Source organism: Hemiscyllium ocellatum, chromosome 2 (assembly GCF_020745735.1).
Source record: "Hemiscyllium ocellatum isolate sHemOce1 chromosome 2, sHemOce1.pat.X.cur, whole genome shotgun sequence".
Lineage (NCBI taxonomy): Eukaryota > Metazoa > Chordata > Chondrichthyes > Orectolobiformes > Hemiscylliidae > Hemiscyllium > Hemiscyllium ocellatum.
This window is the reverse complement of record NC_083402.1, coordinates 119,200,870-119,220,472: the sequence shown is the minus strand read 5'-3', so window position 1 is coordinate 119,220,472 and position 19,603 is coordinate 119,200,870. Positions and strand designations below refer to the sequence as shown.

Below are 19,603 nucleotides of genomic sequence, written 5' to 3'. Positions count from 1 at the left end.
AGGCTTATTTTCACAGAGTAGGTTTCCAAGGCTCTACTACTTAAATAATCTAATTCTATGATAATTAAAATCTAAATTTGACCATGCTGTAAATTAAATCCCTCAGACAAGTGGCATCAGATTGAGAATGGTGTGTGTCTGGGTGACCCAAGTGATGAATTTCTACTCTATTAGAAAGCATCATGAACCAACAATGTTTCACATAGTTTATGGGGTCTATGCTGACTGGGTAAACAGCCTCCCAACCTGGCATTGCCTCAATTTTTAAAATTCTCATCTTTAAATTCAAATACTTCCATGCCAATTTTTTCCACTATTTCTGGAATCTACTTCTGACCAGTACTACTGGGAGATCTCTGCACTTTCCCAAATGGCCTCTACCTATCCCCAATTTTCATCACATCATCTGGATCCAAAGCTTAGAATACTGCCCCCAAATCTCTCCACTCTCCTCCTTTCCCAAGTGTCCTGGCCAATATTTATCACTCTATGAACATTATGAAAACACATTATCTGCATTACCACATTTTTACCTGAGGGAGTTTACTATGTGCTAATTAACTGCCACGTTTCTTACACTACAAGATATTTCAAATCAGACAATAGCACCATCACAAAGGAGACAGCCAGAAGGAAGTTTAAAATCAAAGAGGGACAACAAACTTTACACGGCACAAGTGCTTCATTGGCTGCTAAAATTGTTGGAACACCCCAAGATTCTAAAAAGGTGCTGCATAATCGCAGCTTTCTTTCCCCAATGTCCTGAATGTCTGTTAAAGATCAGCCATACAAACTTATGGATTTATCTGTCACCTCGATCTTGTTCAAATGACATTGGCTGCTAGTAACAAGGTTTAGCACATGCTTTTTAAATAGGCTTTTGATGACTCTCCAAATTGCCAGGTCCCTCTCTGTCGTCCCTTCCTAGCCCAGCCCTCCATGCAACTTGCACTCCAATTAAATCAGATCAGTGTCAGCTCCCTTAGTGACACATCCCATCAACATTCTCCCGCCCCTTACCTCTTTATTCATGCTGCAACTCTCCCCAGCTCCAATGCTGCCTTCAAATCTACATTTGATTGTCACTACTTCTGTACATCTACCACCTACAGTCATAGAATCATTAGAACTGATGCACAAGTGTAAACTGCAGTGACTGATGTGAAGGTGAACATCGAAGGTATGAAGGGCACTTAGGAAAGAAGACAGTTTTTAAAATCATTCAACACTAATAATTTTTTGCACTCAGTTCAAGGTAATTGCCAGTGAAAATACTTCAAATGGGTTGTAGTCAGTCACCTACTTTTCTTCACTTGGGGAAAAAAAGAGATGTACCTTTTGTATAGTCAGCTTTATCGCCTTCAGAACATTCAGGACTAAAAAACACTCTCTCGTTTGACAGGTTCCTGCTCTTGTTGTTTAATTATTAAGCTTTAGTAGTTGTGGAAATCAATTCGCTGCATCAAAAACTTCCCAATTACCTTTGAACTTTGATCTTCAAGCTGTTCTAGTGGAGTTTCTATTGGCTAATAAACATCAAAATTAGTGTCCCCGCTCAAATCACTTCCTGTTCCTACCCAATTTTTAAAATCTGATTTGTAGTAATTTTTCCTCACTCCCTAAAATGGGAAAGCTCAACATACATAAGCCAAGGCACATGACAATGCTTTTTCTTTATCTGCCTTTTGGTATATAATTATGAGTCATCTGCAAACCTTGCCCATCAATGTACAGTTGTACAGTCTTTGCTCTTTGCAACTGAATAGCCTAATATCAGTCCAGGCTGATATGAGCCTTGGAATGTAGCAACTGTATAAAATAATCAGGCATAATAAACATCTGCTGGATTCTTCAATATCATATTAACTGCGAGAAAGTGGGAACTGCAGTTGCTGGAGATCAGAGTAGAGAGTGTGATGCTGGAAAAGCACAGCAGGTCAGGCAGCATCAGAGGAGCAGGAGAATTGATGTTTCGGGCATGAGCCCTTCATCAACTTTCTCCGAGTTGATCACATGAACTGCCCCTAGTTTCATATGTTACACAGTTTAACATAAGGATCATTGCATTAGATAATAAACCCTACAGGAAGCAAAATGTGTATCAGACTACAGCAGTTGAAAGATGGTGGTTCAATCGCACTTTCAAATGCTAGTTGGGAATGGGTAATAAACAATGGCCTTACTACCCTGCTACTGATCGCAAGCGACTGCCACTGAAATCAGTTAAGAAGAAAGTTTTTTTTGTTATTATCACCAGCAGCGGCCTTGCCTCTACCCCATCGCTATTCAACCACTTCTTTTGTCGCCATTTCTTTCACTCTTGTTTTCCTCTCCGAAATGCATTCACCACTTGCCATTAATCTGGGATGACTGAAGACCACAAAATCATTGTGCACAAGCCTAGAACTAAGTATTGGCAAACCATTCAAATGTGCAGGGCATGATAAGCAGTCCTCAACCTGATCTTATCTTCAACCAATAATTGCAATACATTTACACATGAGAGTCACCAAACTGCCACAAAGCAAGACTTGAAGTTATTCAATCTTGAATTCCAAATTTAAGGCCAAATGGTATCCTCCCAAAATAGCCCCAACATAAATCAATCAATTAAACTGATCATACAGAATGCAACCTAACTCAAGACTTCACATTCTGTGCTGAACATTCTTTGCTGTTAAAAAGACCAAATCTCTCTCAGGCCTTTATCAGACCACTGTAGATTATGAGGGACCTATCAGATATAAAGTACACTCTGCATTGCTGAAGTAAGTTTGATCAGAGACTCCTTTCAGAAATGCAGAATATTTTCTTAATGTGAAAAGTAGGAACAGAGAGACAATCTGACGGTGCTTGCCACTAGTGAGAAAATCTTGCCCTAACTTAGGTATTGCTCGAGTTAAATATTGGTCAGGACACTTGCTTTTTTCAAAAATAACACCATGACATATTTTATCTCCAGTTAATAGTCAAAACCAACTGAGTCATTGTGAAGGTTTCTTGAATATGTCTGAACTCAATAGCTTGCATCTTGGTCCAATTATGACTTCCTTTACATTTAAAATTATATTTTTCTTTATAAACAAAATAAGGAATAGGAACAGGAGTGGTCAGCAGCCCTTTGAGCCTAATTCACCATTTAATAAAACCTGAGCTGATCTGCTATGCTATAATCTATTTCCAGCTCTTCCAAAAGGTAGATCACGCAAATGCAAATAGCTGATAATAGCTTTTAATATGGTAACACATCCCGGGGGACTTAAGCAAAGCATTTTATACTTCGAGGAATGAAAGGTGATGATTAGGACAGATAGCCAAAACATCAGTGCCAAACAGGTGGAATTTAAAAGAAGGAGAGGGAAGATAAAGGTTCAAGGGACAGAATTCCAGAATGTAGAATCAAAGCAGTTGAATGCATGGGCATTAAAAACAATAACACGATTTGTGGGGAAGAGCATCCTGGAGCTGCCTTGTTGTGATGCTGCAGAGCCAAACATCATGGGATATAAATATCACAGTGTGGGCGGTGTTAGAACCAAAGACAGTCCCAGGATTGGTTGGTGCCCTAGATAAACCATAATTTTGAGATCCCTCCCCCACCACATTCAAACCAGAGAAAAATGAAAAGTCCAGAATTAAATTTTATCTTTCTTTACTTTGTAAGTAAAGTCTAATTTGACATCCTATCAGCCACCCAGCTTGCCGGATTAGAATAGTCTGGAAAGAAAACTGGAAATATCACGCTAGGATTGAATACATTCGGAAAGAGACAGAGCACATGGATATGAATAGTTGAAGGTAGTTACATTAGGTAATCGTTAATCTAATTCAATCCTGGTATAAGATTATCATATGCAACTGTATTTAGTATGCAGGTGTAATAAATAGTTACTTTGAAATACAAGCCTCAAGACAGTCTTTGACTTATCTTCTTCTCAGCCAGTCTATCTCAAACCCAGAATTCATATTGTGGCATAAATATACACCACAAAAGAAATAAAAGTATCAATTAAGATTTTCTTATGGGTGGCATAACTCATGTTACAGTAAAGTGGAAACAAAGACAGCTCAAACATGAGCTGAATGGGATGATCATTCACTCCAAGCCCTTGCCTGTGACTAAAGGCAAATTGCCAAGATAGCAGAACATAATGCACAGTAATACACTCAAAAAAGGAGATACAGTGTTTCTCTATTTGTGCAGAAAAGTCATCACATTGGATTATTCCCTGTCCATCAAAGCAAGTCCTTAGCAATGCCCCATTAATACACAAAAATGGGGGACCATTAACAAGTGTTGTTGGTATGAACAAATCCCATGTTGAAGTTAGACTGAGTAATGTATCTTTTCAAGAATATGCAATGAAAGTCCTTCCAAAGACAAAGCCCTTTCACCCAAACCTTCCCAAAGCCAGCTCAGAGGACATCAAAATAGGGGAGGGGTAATGTTTGTCTTTGTATGCTGTCAACATTCTCTGGGAATATGGCTCAAGAATTCCAAGCACACAAAACATTTGGAGATCACACCCAGTGGCGAGACCACTTTTCTTCAAATTGCCATAGTATAATAGCATGGCAATTATGTTCATGGACCAGCAATTGAGAGATTCAGACTAGTAATCTGGAGACATGTTCAAATTTCATGTGGTAGTTGGAGAACTTAATATCAATTAGTTAAATAATTCTGTAATTACAAAGTGAGTATTGACAATAGTTACCATGAGGTTCCGGACCATCGTAGAAACCTATTGGATTCACTGATGTCCTTTTGGGAAAGAAATCTGCCATCCTTACCCAACCTGGTTTAAATGGGACTTGAGACTTACAACAATGCTGTTGATGAATAACCAACTTCTGAAATGACCTCAAGCCAATCAGTTCTATCAAAACTACTAACAAATATAACCTCCATGGATTAATATGACACAAGGTTATGGCTCACTACCACCTTTTCAAGGGCAATTAGGGGATGGGCAGTAAATGCTGAAATAAATAGTGACACAAACCTCCCATGAACAAATAAAAAGAAATGGATGAGAGTCAAAACATGATTCTTTTGAACTTTAATCTCATTTTCTATAGCTAGAAGACAGGCAACTGGTCTGCAATACATAGCTGTAAATAATAATTGCCACATTATAAAATTCTAACAGTTGTAAAACACAGTCTGCAGAATTAAAATCTTTCTGGAACACTAAATAACTTAAACGCAGTCCATTTTCCTGAACTCAGGTTGGCTGAGAGTCACTGCCATTACCAGCCTTGTTTGGAATTTCAGAGTTCATTGGACTTGGAAGAAAAGGTCAATGTGGCTAAATAATGCGGCCAACTTCTGTACCCTTTCCTTTCAATGGTCAGTTTGCACCACAAATTATCATGGCTGTTGTAAAAATGTGCCAGATTTAAAAGAAAGCTTACAAATGGATTAAAGACCATTCGTTTCTTTAATGGATGGGTTCCAAACCAGGCATTGTAAAGAATGAGAAAATGCCAATGGCATTTTAACTCTTTCATTTAATACAAATTATGTTGTGTGTTTTATGGTAAGAAGTACATTGATAATTGGATCTCAAGCCAGGTGGTGAAGTAGAAAATACTACAAAAATCCCTTTCTTGATAGTTGGCATATTTACAGACATTATATCAGTCTGTCTCCTTCCCATTGATACTGTGTCCCAGCAGTTTTTCTTTATCTGCGCTCAAGTTACTTCAGCAATGCCCTTCAACCAATTATAATTAGCATACTATTAACATAAGGTGCCATTTTAGTTTCTCTACTTTCAAGAGATCACCTCTCTCAGTCCAAAAGGTCTCAGCCTCAACATCTACACCATCAAACCTGCTGACAAGAAAGGGGAACTCAAGGCCTACATATCCTCTATATTAGTTAAGAGACTTATGGATTCTCCTTTAGTACAACAGAAAAGGTAATGCATCTTTCCCACTCCCATTTGTTTTTCTCCTGATCCTTTTATCTTACCACGCCATGCCACACCAATTCAATGGCCTATAACTCTACTTGCTTGTTATGTTAAACAAAAAAAAAACCTCCTGTCCTACAGTCAATATCATATTATTGGCTTAAATACACCTTGTTACAAAGCAGCAATGTAAAGCTTCACACCCATTGTTTTCTGCTTGGTGATAAATTTCACTTCACCTGACTTGTAATGGAGTCACTGACTGCATTACCATCCACAGATGGTATCCAACTTCATCTCCAATGACAAAGGTGGATATCAAGAGTCAAAGAATATCACTTTCAGCTGAAAAGAGAGGAATATAATCTGGTTCAGGTATGGAGTGCACATGGGGATGTACTTTGACATCTCATTGAGAATTGGGACTGGTCCGTGAGTCTTCTCTATGGAATGCCGACGACAATTTGACACATCCCCAATTCAATTAGTTTCTTAAAATAATCTGTAAATGATTATACTGTATAAACAAATCAATTGACTGCACAAGCTATTTAGTCAAGGGATAAGCAGTGTTGACATGACTGCTTTGAATAAATACACATCACCCTCAAAAGGAAAAGCTACTTTTGAACATTTTCACCAATAGTTCACCAATCAGATTGCCAATCCACAGTGGATCTTAATTTCAGTTTATTAAATGAATATAGATGGGACAAATCAAAATCAGTAAGATTACTGAAGATGGGGAAATTCCTAGAATGTGTACAGGATGGTTTTCTGAATTAATATATTGAGGAAACAATGAGAGGGTGGGCCATCCAAACTGGGTATTGTCAAATGAGAAAGGAACAATTGGCAATCTATCTGTGCACGACCCCTTGGGAAGGTGAGATACAATTGAATTCTTCATCTAGGTGGAGAATGACAAAGCTGATTGTGAGACTAGAGTCCAGAATCTAATTGGTGAAAACTGAGGCATGAGCTATGATAAACTAGGGGGGGGTTACTTAAAGGGCTGCCAATGGATAGCAATGGCAAACATTTAGCACACACTAGGAGGAACAATTGGTCATTCTTGTCAGGCACAAAAATAAAACAGGAAAGGTGGCCCAGCTTTGGCAAACAAGGAAAATTAGGGATGGTACAGATCAAAGGAAGCAGGATGCAAAATGAGCAGCAGACCTGAGCTATTCAAAATTCAAAGGAAGACAAAGAGATTGATTAAAAAGAGGAAAACAAAGCAAGAGAGTAAATTTATGCACAGCATGCAAACTGATCGAGAAACTTCAACGGTTATGTGAAGAGAGAAAGATTAGAGAAGACAAATGTAGGTCCCTTATAATCAGAAACACGAGAAAGTAATATAGGAACAAAGAGATGACAGACCAATTAAATACATATTTAGGTTCTGTCTTCACAAAAGAGAATACAAATCCTGTCCCCAAAAATACAAGGGAACACGTCGCCTAGGTAAGAAAGAGGAACTACATGAAATAGGTATGAGTCGGGATTGGAGAGACGGACGGAATTAAAAACCAACAATTCTCCATGGCCTAATAAACTACATCCCAGAGTATTTAAAGGACTGGCCTTAGAAATAATCCATACATTTGTGATTATCTTTCAAGATTCTAGAGACCACTGCAAGTCGCTAATGTAACGTCACTATTTAAAAATGGGGGTAGAAGTAAAACAGACCTTTAAAATAGACTGATGGTTCTGACATTGTAGTAGGGCAAGTTCTAGAGTCTATTATAAAAGATTTAATAGCAGGTCACTTGGAAAACAGTGACAGTAATTAGATAGAGTCAGCTTGGATTTATACAAAGGAAATTGTACTTGACAAATTAATGGGAATTTTTGAGGATGTAACTAGTAGACCTGATAAGGGGGAAACTAGTGAATATGGTTTACTGGGGCATTCAGAAGGCCTTCCATAAGATCTCACGTAAGAAACTGGCATGTAAAGTTAATGGGCATGGAATTAGAGGTTGTGTACTGACACATAGGGAACAGATTGCCAGAGAGGAAACAAGGACTGGGAATAAATGGGTCATTTTCCGAGTGGCAGCCAGTGACCCGAAGGGTACCACAGGGATCAGTGCTTAGACCCCAGCCATTCACAATAGATATTAATGATTTGGATGAGGAAACTAAATGCAATATTTCAAAAGTTAGCAGACAATGAAAAGCTGGGAGGGAGGGTAAACCAGGTGGACGTAGCAAATAAAAATGCTTCATTGCAGTTTGGACACAATGAATGGGCAACTGCATGGCAGATGAATTATAATGTGGAAAAATGTGAGGTTAACCACTTCGTCAGCAAAAACAGGAAGGCAAAGAATATCTGATGGTGATATATCATGAAAGAGGGAGGTACAATGAGACCTGTATGTCTCTGTACAGGTGCAGCAGGCAGTGAAGATCATAAATGACATGTTGGCCTTCATCACGAGAGCACTGGAGTTAAGGAACAGGGATGTCTTGCTATAACTGTACAGCATGAAGGGGCTGCAACAAAGGTTTACCAGACTGATGCCTGGGATGGCAAGATGGATGTATTAAAAAAATGACTGATTTGGTTTGGATTAAGCGGGCAGGGTGGGGGGGCGTTGGTGGGTAATGGTTCTCAAACTGAGACCTTTAAAATTCGATCGGGACTAGACAGAGTAGATGCAGCAAAGATGTTCTTGATTGGGGAATCCAAAATCAGGGGCAACAATTTAAAAGATACAGGGTATGCCAACTGGGACTGAAAAAGGAGGAGAATTGTTTTTTCACAGGGATGCCTGTGAAAACAGTGGTTGAGACCAAAACATTGAATGTTTTCAAGGAGAAGTGGCATATATTTCTTTGGGCTAAAGGAACCAAAATGATATGGCGTAAAAGCTAAGGTACTATGTTGAATGATCAGCCATGATCATACTGAATGGTGAAGCAGCTTTAAGGGCCAAATGGTCTACAGCTATATCTATTTTTCTATGTTTCTAAAACAAAAGGTCTACTTCCAGTTACCCATGAGCAGCATGCTGAATGACAGAAAACCTTTCCATATGGAATCCTCATTTACTCCCAAATATAATTCATATTAATTACTACCAATCATTCTACCACCACCCTGACCAACAGCACTAATCAGAAGGGCAAAGTAAATACAGAGTGTCCGAGCAGGTCATCTTAGAAAATTTATAACGCATACAGATGGATAATTACCTTTTCTGTTTCAATGGAAAAAGACAAATGAACAAAGAGAAAGGAAGAAAAAAAAGTTGTGAAATATATCTAAACTATTTCTGACTAAACTGTTGCAAAGTCCAGAGGATTGACCAGCATCAATACACCCATGAGATGGAAATAATATTAGTGACAATTATCTTTTCAGTTACTAATACTGACGAAAATCTTCAATGCAGTTATCCCTTGTATATGAAGTGGATGCAGCCACTTCTTATAATGTCAAGGAATGCTTTTGAATAACCTAGGACCTCAAACTATTGAGATATTGGATAATGAACCAATCACTAAATGCATGCTGAAATCAAAGCAATTCAAAGGAAGTATCAATCCCAATTCATGTAAATGCAGGCAAAGATTTATAGAAAAATCACACTCTGGTATATATTGACTTTGTTACAATTTCATGCCATGGATCAAGTTTTGTTCTGTATTTTCATTTTGCAAGTTGCGCCTTAACCTTCACTACTTGGTTGTACTTCAAGACCCTCCTTTAAAGCTACTTCTTCCCACAAGGTTTAGGTCATCTGTCCCAATATAACCTAATGTGGATTGGTGTCAAATTTTGCTTTAAATCCTCCTGTAAAGTGGTTAAGGTGTTTCAATACATCAATCACGAGCTGTGGAAGAGCAATTTATTTTTGAACAAGTGACAATCTGAAACAATGTTTGAGTACTTGAAGGCAGAGCAATGGACACCTTTAACAGGAAGCTGGATAAGTACGAGAGAGAGGGGAAACTGATGAGTACATTAATGGAGTAAGATGGCATAGGGAAGTAGTTTATGTGGAGCATAAACATCAGACTATTTGGGCTGAATGACCTGTAAATTCAATATAATTAGGTGCAACTCTTAGTTCTTGATGACAAAACCATTGTGTCTGACTTAACACGTGGCTCCATCTTGCTTGATGCCCACCCGCCACTGAAATTTACTTTGTAGCAGGGACCAGTCCCTAAACATACAGCATGTAATTTCCAGTTACACAACTCCACAGTTTTATGACACAAGAAAATTGATTGAAAAGCGTGACTCAGAAGCAACAAGAGCAAATTGGTAGAAAGGACATTCTGAATTTTATTTTGCTCAGTAACAGTATAAGCCCAAAAATGATGTCATTAGAAACTAAATGTTGAAATCAAAACCTCCCATAATTTCAAGGCAAAATACAAGTAATTACAGGTTTCAAGGGCTACTAACTGATAGCATTAAGTCTTTGCAGGGGTGGGTAACCTGACAGCTGTTGTAAGCTATTCAAATGACTATTTGCCGTTAATACTTTGACAGTGGCAAAAGATGGAAACTAGTCTGTCAAATCTTCTCTGACTCACAATAGTGTTATACGAGGGAATCTGTTCCATCAGAAACAAGCCCATGAACAGAATTAATTTCTTTTAATGGTAATTCACACTTGGTGTAGAGTGGGGGGTCAGTAATGTTAGGACAATTATACAGTTCAAAACCAGACTCAACATTTAATTTACTGTGGCCGAGAGTATTCACACATATGAAGCAAATATCAAGGTGGAGTATGAGCTAAAGCTGTGATAGTGTCCTATACTGATAGAGGTACCCCACTGAGCAGCAGCAAGTGGCACATGAGGAGTCAAATCAGAACTTCAAGGCTCAAAAGACATGGATCAAATAATTAAACCATAACTTTATAACAACAACGGCCAGTTCCTTTTGGAGGCAAGCAACAAAAGCAGAACTGTTGACTCAGTAGAAGAAAGTGATAAAATGAAGGGCCTTAGACAAGTAATCCAGTACTCGCTAATGCTCTGGCAACATGGCTACAAACACACCATGGTAGCTGGTTGAATTTAAATTCAATTAATAAAGCTGGTCTCAGCATTGGTAACGGAACCGACTGTCCCCTATCCTTACAAAAACCCTCCCTGGTTTACTTCTTCTGTGGAAGGAATTCTGCCTTCCTTACTTTGTCTGGTCTACATAAGACTCCAGATCCTGTACCAATATGGCTGACTTTTTAAATGTCCTCTGCAACAGCCTTGAAGCAACACTTGACCCCTTGCTCTGCACTGGCACAATCACCTGATGAAGGAGTAGCGCTCCAAAACTAATACTTCCAAATAAACCTGTTGGACTATAACCTGGTGTTGTGATTTTTCATTCTGTTCCATAAAATCATGGTGATCTGATAACTCCATATTCCTGTCCACCCAACCAAGTTTCAAAGACTCACTACTCTCAAAAATTTCCCTCATCCCTCTCTGAAATGGTTAACCCTTAGTTATAAATTCAAGTATGCAGGAGGGCATCCCAGGAGCACTGTTAAGCGATCCTGAAAATGAGGTGTCAACTTGGTGAAGCTACCAAACAGGATTACTTGCATGCCAAACACCATAAGGAGCAAGTATTCAGACAGAGCTAAGCAACCCCACAACCAACAGATGAGATCTAAACTCTGCAGTCCTGCCACATCCAATCAATCATAATGGTGGGAGTCAATTAAACTCACTCGAAGACAAGGCTCCACAAATATTCCTATCTTCACTGATGGAAAAGCCCAATGCATCAGTGCAAAAGATACAGCTGATGCATTTCCAACGATCTTCAGCTGGACACACTAAGTGGATGATCCATCTGTCTCTTCCACCGCGGTAGTCCTCCGTATTAGAGATACCAGCTTTCAGCCAATTCAATTCAGCAACTGAGTAAGGTCAACCCATCTAACCTACATATTTTTGGACTGTGAGGAAACTAGAACACCTGGAGGAAACCCTAGTAGACACCGAGAGAATGTGCAAACTCCACACTGCTAGACAGTGACTGAAGACTGGAATTAAATCCGGCTCCCTGGTACAGAGGCAATGATACTAACCACTGCCAATATACGGCCCATAAAGCTTCCTTACATTCTCTTCAGAATTTTCTTTCCCATTATTATGTCATTAGCAAATTAAGTAATCGCATTTTGTCCTTTCATCCAAGACGTTCATATAAAATCTAAATGGAGAAGCCCAGCAGGGATCCAAATGCACACCACACTTCTTATTTTGCCAAGAAGAAAATGACCCATTTACAGTATGTCTTGCTTCCTGTGGGCGAACCAGTCAAATAAGTTCTAGAAATCTAAGAACAGTACATCCATTGGTTGTACTAGCCCTAACTCTTATCTACAGCATATGTTGTTACATACTCAAAGACCTTCAATAAATGAATTAATTATGATTGCCTTCAAAATAATGGTGATTGCTCAACTGCCTTAAACCTTTGTAAGGGACTTGTTAGATCTTTAGTAAAAGCAGATGTTAAGCTAACTAGCCTAAAGATTCCTATGTCCTGTCTCCCTCTCACTATGATTAAAAGTGTTACATTTCCTATTTTTCAATCTGATAGAACTTTTTCCCTGAATCTGGGAAACTTTGGAAAATCAACTATCACACTAGGCATTTCAGAATCTAGGAAGAAGCCTTACAGAACTCACTTGTCAGACCATTATTTGCTGAGTAGCACTTCATTGGTACTGTAGTTTTCTTCAGTTCCTTCTTCCGCCCCTCAATTTCCAAATTTAAAGCTATTTCTGGATGTTATTTAAAATCTTCTATTGTGAAAACTGAAACCTGTTCAATTGGTCTATCTTTTCTGATTTTCCATTATTCAATCCCCAGACTCATTTTTTATGACCAACGGTGACTTTATTAAATCGTTCCTTCAAATATTTAGAGATACTCTGGGCCAGTTTTTATATTTCTGGCTAGCTTTCTCTTGTACCCTAATGTTTCTCTCCATTAAATTTCCACCCCTACCCCCAGTTCTTTCCAGTTTCTTATTTCTTTTCTGCCCAATCTTATGACATGCCATAATTTGCATAAATACATTTTTATCTTCAAATCTGATACTATCTTTGACACTTTTGAGTTACAGATGGACAGTGGGTCTGTCCCTTGGAATCTCTCCTTCTTTTCAAGAGAATCTGTTGTGCATTTGTAAATGTCCTCTTAAAAGTCTGACCCTACATCTTTATTGATATATACCTTAACCTGATTTGCCAATTCACTATAGCTAGCTTTGCTTTCATGCCCTCATCATTATCTTTATTGAAGTTTGAAATACAAATCTAGGATCCATTTCTCAACCTTAACTGAATGAGTCCAAAGAAACTAAGAGCAACTCAGGGCAGACTAATGAACACTAAACAACTCGCAACCATGTTTGCAGCTCAATAGTTTAAAGGCTGCATTTACTGAATATCATAAACAAAGCATGGGCCCTGTCAATATTACAGCAATTCTACTCAAGTACTGTGTTCCAGAGCTTGCAACTCCCCTGATCAAGGCGTTCCAGAATAGCAACAATACTGGCATCCACCCTACAACATAGACAATGTCAGGCGCATTCTGTACCATGAAAAGCAGGACAAGTCCAACCTAATCAATTACTGCCCCAGCAGTCCACTCTCCATTAGTAAAATGATGGAAGGTATCATCAGTATCAAGTTACACTTGCTCAGCAATAACCTGCTTACTGACATGCAGTTTGGTTCCACCAAAACCACTGAGCTTCTGACCACACCACAGCCTTCGTTCAAACATGGACAAAAGTGCTGAGCTTCACAGTGCTGAGTGACTGTTCTTAATATCAAGGCGGTATTTAACAGTATGGTATCAATAAGCTCTAGCAAAACTGGTGTCAGTGAGAATCAGGGATAAACTCTCTGCTGGTTGGAGTCATACATAGCACATAGGAAGTTGGTTACGGGTGCTGGAGGTCAATCACCTTCGCTTCAGAAAATCTGTGCAATTCCTCAGGGTACTCACTGCTTCATCAATGAGTTTCCCTCCATCACAAGGTCAGAAATGAGGACGCTCTCCAATGTTCAATGCACAATGTTCAGCATCTTTTGCAACTCCTCAGATTCTGAAGCAGTCCACATCAAAGTGCAGCAAGACCTGGAAAATATCCAGAGTCAAGAGTGTGGTGCTGGAAGAGCACACAGCAAGTCAAGCAGCATCTGAGGAGTAGGAGAATCAGTGTTTTGGGCATAAGCCCAGGTTTGAGCTGAAAAGCGGAAAGTGACATTTTACACTACACAAGCGATCGGTGACAATCGTGTTCAAGAGAGAATGAACAACTGCCTTTGACATTCAATGGTATCACCATCATCGAATCCTGTACTAGCAACATCCTGGGGGTTACCGCGGATCAGAAACCAAACTTGACTAGCTATACAAATACTGCGGCGACAAGAAAAGGTCAGAGGCTAGGAATCCTCAGTGAGTAACTCACCTCTGGACTCCCCAAAGTCTGGCCACACATTCTGTAAGGCACAAGTCAGGGGTGTGATGGAATTCTCTCCACTTGCCGTAACGAACACAGCTCCAACATTCAAAACCATGCAGGACAAAACAGCCTTTTTTTTTCATCATCCACTCTACAAACCTTCACTGCCTCCACCACCAATACTCAGTAGCAGCAGTGTATACCATCAACAAGATGCACTGTAGAAGGATCCTTACACAGCACCTTGAAAACCCATAAGCAGCATCACCTAGAAGGAAGACAACAGGGACAAGTGAGACCCTGAGTGAAAGAACAAAAAACACAGATCAAGTGAGAAAGAGTGGTGGTGAGACAGAGGTGTTGGAGGGGAACACAGAAAGGGGTAGAAAATAAAACAGACCGGAAGCGAAGGGAGAAAAGCAGGCAAGTGGGGACCACTCAGCTACAAATAGCCCTGACCTTAAAACATTCTGTCAACTCTGGAGCACAATTTCCATTGCAGTTCCCTGTCACAGCTGTCCAGTGCAGTGTTATCTCTTTGTATTTAAGTCCATCAGTGGTCAGCTAAGACAAGCAAAAGCACTGTATCCTCAGGTTCTGCTTTTAAGATTGCACGATTATTGGTAGCATTGAGGCAGGAACCACACACCGCCAGGAAAAACCAGCAACCTGCCAAGAACATCAGCAGCCACAGACACCACACAGTGCTGGGCCACAGAGCTATTGCCACGTTTCTTCCATCACCAATACTGGGATCACTGTCAAGGTGAAGCTGCAGTTTCTTGTTCACAGGAGTGGGCTAGTGCTTTAAACCAACACAAGATGTCCACCAAATCTGTCCTGCGACAGCAAAAGAAATCCTTTGTGGCCACAGGAAAGTAATGAAATACTGTCGACATACATCAAAAGATTCCATTAAACTAGTCTCAGTCCCACCATCTTGGGTCTGTTACTAATAGTCCAAAAGTCACTGAAACATTAAATCAGTGTGCTGCAAGCTCTCAACCTATGCCCTAGAAATAATTCCCTTGTCTGCATCAGGTTACCCCTTGTAATCTCAAGCAGAGTTTTGCCTTTCCCTCAATTAGGTCATTGCTCATGCACTGATTGCTTCAAATGTCAATCTGCATAAAGTAGATTTCCTTCTGCTCAGATACTGCAAAGATAGCATATTTAAGAGCAATTAAACTCAAACTGTGGTCGGCAATAGTAACTGTGTATCTCCAAAGCTCTGCTCAACAGCATTTTTGTTAAAACATCAGTTTGAGAGATATTTATTAGCTTAGGAAATTGACAAAGTGGATGAAAGATTAAACAGAAACTCAATAAAAGGGGAGTAAAATCATGTTAAATTGTCTGCTGGTGTTCTATTTCTATATTCAATCCCAACAAAATATCAAGCAAACCGAAGTGGAATAGGAGCGGATACTGGCCATAGACTGCATTAAAGAAGAAAAAAATAAAAGACGCAGTGGATGGAACCCCACCACTAACAATAAATGCACACAAACTAAATTCACGATTAAAACAAAAAAAAAGGCCATTGGCCTGAAACAAAAATTGCAATGAGACTGTAGAGCAGAGCATATTCAACCAATATCAGCAAATTAGGTTATCAGCTGCGCTTTAACCAGCAACACATTTTCAGCTCTGATCACCAGCATCTGCAGACCTCACTTTTTACTCGAAGATATCAACTTATTATCATAACCCATTGTGGGATCTTGCTGTGCACAAGTTTCTTACATCACAGCAGTGACCAGCTTTCATATAATGCTTCAGTGAAGCTCTTTGTAATGTCCCAAATACATGACAATCACTATATAAATGCAGTTTTCTTTTTTTTCTGCATTTGGCTCCTAACTCAGGCCCCAGCTCTTTCTGCCAAGTTTATTTGCATCACTTTTCAGATACTTCAGTTTAATACAGCACTTTCCTTTAGAGGAAGGTGAGGAAAATTATGAGACATAACTTTTTTAGAAATCTTATCTGCCTGCAAAGCAAACATTCTGCTAAATTGCGAGAAAAATTATGGGTGGCATTAACAACATTGGACCACCACTTTTTCATATGGAGCTAATTCAGAACATTAGAAATCTCAGGGTTGTTTTATTCTTCAAAATATACAGGCTTTAATGTAGCTTTGGAACTTTACTAAATTCTAAATACCACAGCAAAAATAAAACAATTAAAATATTCTGAAGAAGGGTCACTGGACCCAAAATATTAACTCTGATTTCTCTCTATCAATGCTGCCAGATCTGCTGAAATTTTCCACAATTTCTGTCAATTAAAATGTAGGTTTTAAAAATGAATAATAACTTCAAGTAAACACAACTGTGGTAGATAAACTGGAACAAACAATCTTCTCAACATTTAAAATGGTGTCAAAACATGTGCAGAGGTAATGTGGGAACTCCTCAGCTGGCCACATTAACTTCTCTGAAGCCGCTGGTTGAGGTAAACTTCAATTGTCCACATCAGGATACATCGGTAGTTTCCCCAGTTACCTATTGTCAATACAGGCAATAACTGTTCTAGCAGTACTCATCAAGATGTCCTTGGTGTTTATCAATAGCTAGGTTGGGTCCTCCATCCAGGAATCATGAAGAGAATAACAGAGACCAGAATTTCCATAAATTGCCCAACTGGCATTTTTATTCAGATTATGTCAATTGGAAAATGACAATGCAACTTAAACTCCTGTTCTTCCTATTATTCCCTGTGCTTGCTGATCCAGTACAGACTCCAAAGCACAGTAATGTATTAACAGTAAAAATTTGCACCCTTATTTTCAAACCCCTACAGGCTTGACCCAATCTTTCCCGGCCCTACAGAACCACTACACCTCCCGAGAAAACCATCAAGTTAGAGCTGGTTCTCCAATTCTGGCCTTATGTGCATCTCCCACTTTAATCATTCCACCATTGAGGGTCATGTCTTCATCTGTGCAGGTGCTTAAAGAACAAAGAGAAATACAGCACAAGAACAGGCCCACCAAGCCTGTGCTGACACATGATGCCTAAACTAAATTCTTTGGCCTCTACATGGTCTGTATCCCTCTATTCCCTGCCTGTTCATGTATTTAAGATACCTCTTAAATTTTACTATTGTATCTGCCTTAACCAGATCCTCTGGCAGCACATTCCTGGCACCTAGCACCCACTGTGTATAAAAAAAACCTGCTTCTTACATCTCCTTTAAAAAACTTACTCCATTTTTTTCGTAAACTCATGTGCCCTTATAACTGACATTTCTACCCTGGGGAAAAAACTGACTATCCATGCATCTCAATTTTGTAAACTTCATCAGAAAGCACCTCAACCTCCAACATTCAAGTGAAAACAAACTAAGTCTCTCCAAACTCTCTTCATTGCTGACACCGTCCAAACCAGGCATCATCTTGGTAAACCTTTTCTGTATTTCGTTTCCTTCTGGTAATATGGTAATCAGAACTGTACACAATATTCCAAACGTGAGTCTAACTGAAGCTTGTACACCTACAACACGACTTGCCAATTTTTATAATCTATGCCCCAACTAATGAAGGCAACCATACCATATGTCTTCTTGACCACCTTATCCACTTGCATTGCTACTTTCAGGGAACTGTGGTCCTGCATACCTAGGTCCCTCTGTTTGTCTATTAATACTTCTTAGGGTTCTGCCATTGACTCTATAATACCCTCTGACATTAGATTTTCAAAAATGCATCACCTCGCATTTGCCCAGAAAAATTCCGTCTGCCATTTCTCCACCCAAACTTCTCTATATCCTGCTATCTCCTCTGGCAATTCCACTCACTATCCACAGCTCCCCCAGTCTTTGTGTCATCTGCAAACTTACTAATTAGACAGCCAGCATTCTCCTCCAAATCATTTATATTACAAACAACAGGGATCCTAGCACTGATTCCTGTGGTACACTATTTGTTACAGATCTCCAGTCAGAAAAACACACTTCCATCACAATTATCTATGACCAAGCAAGTTCTGCTTCCATCTTGTCAACTCACCACAGATCGTATGTGATTTCACCTTTTGTATCAGCCTTTGACCTTGCTAAAATCCATAAAGACAACATCTACTTCCCTGCCCTCAATCATCTTTGTCATTCCTCAAAGAAACTCAAATCAAGTTTGTGAGACATGACCTTCCCCACACAAAGCCATCCTGCCTATTGCCAATAAGTAAATGTTTTTCCAAAATATGAGTAAATCCTATCTCTAAGAATCTTCTTCAATAATTCCCCTCCCATTGACATAAGGCTGATGTTTTATAGGGCTGTGGAGATAATCCAGGAAATTTCAGGTCAAAGGAACAATGATGCCTATTCTGTAATCCTCTGGGACCTCTCCTGTGACTAAACAGGATACATACGATTTTGTACAATGCCCCAGCAATTTCCTCCCTCACCACCCTCTATCCCTGGATGAATTCCATCAGGTCCTGGGGGCTTGTCTATCTTAATGCTTTTCAAAATACCCAAAACCACCTTCTTTTTTATATCAACATACCCCTCTCTAGACTTACCATCTACTCTGTCCTTCTCCTTTGTGAATACCAGTTCAAAGTAGTCATTAAGGAACTCACCCACTACCTCCAGCTCCATGCATAAATTTCTTCCTTTGTCCTGGAGTAGACCTACCTTTTCCTTAGCTACCATCTTGTTCTTTAGATGTATAAAATATCTTGGGATTTTCCTTAATCCTATTTGCCCAGGGCAATTCATGGGCCCTTTTAGCCCTCCTGACTCATTTACATTTTTGCCTGCCTCCTTAAAATTCTCAAAGGGATCTGTCTATCCTTAGTCCCCTAACCCTTACATACGCTTCCTTGTCCTTTTGACTCCATTCACAACTTTTCTCATTATCTAAGGTTTCCAAATCTTGCCATCCCTAACCTTCATTTTCATAGGTACACGCTGATCCTGAACTTTAATCAACTGGTCTTTAAAAGACTCCCACATGCCAGATGTGGATTTACCCTTAATTAGCAAGCCCAATCTACATTCTCCCATGCCTGCCTAAATGTTGTCATAGTTAGCCTTCCCCTCCAATTTAGGACTTTCACCCAATAAGTACTCTTAACCTAATGTTTACAGAATTATGGTCACTGTTTAGGCTCTTATATTCATTCCCTAAACTTCTTCCCATCTGTCCTTTCTTAAGGTCCTACCTAAAACCAAACTTCTTGTTGCC

General features: G+C 39.4%; 1 protein-coding gene across 2 annotated transcripts in view; it reads right to left on the bottom strand.

Moving 5' to 3' along the window:
- The window catches only part of lpar1 (lysophosphatidic acid receptor 1), a 101,325-nt gene that overhangs the window by 69,586 nt on the left and 12,136 nt on the right, over positions 1 to 19,603 (bottom strand). The gene's annotated exons all lie outside the window — the stretch shown is intronic.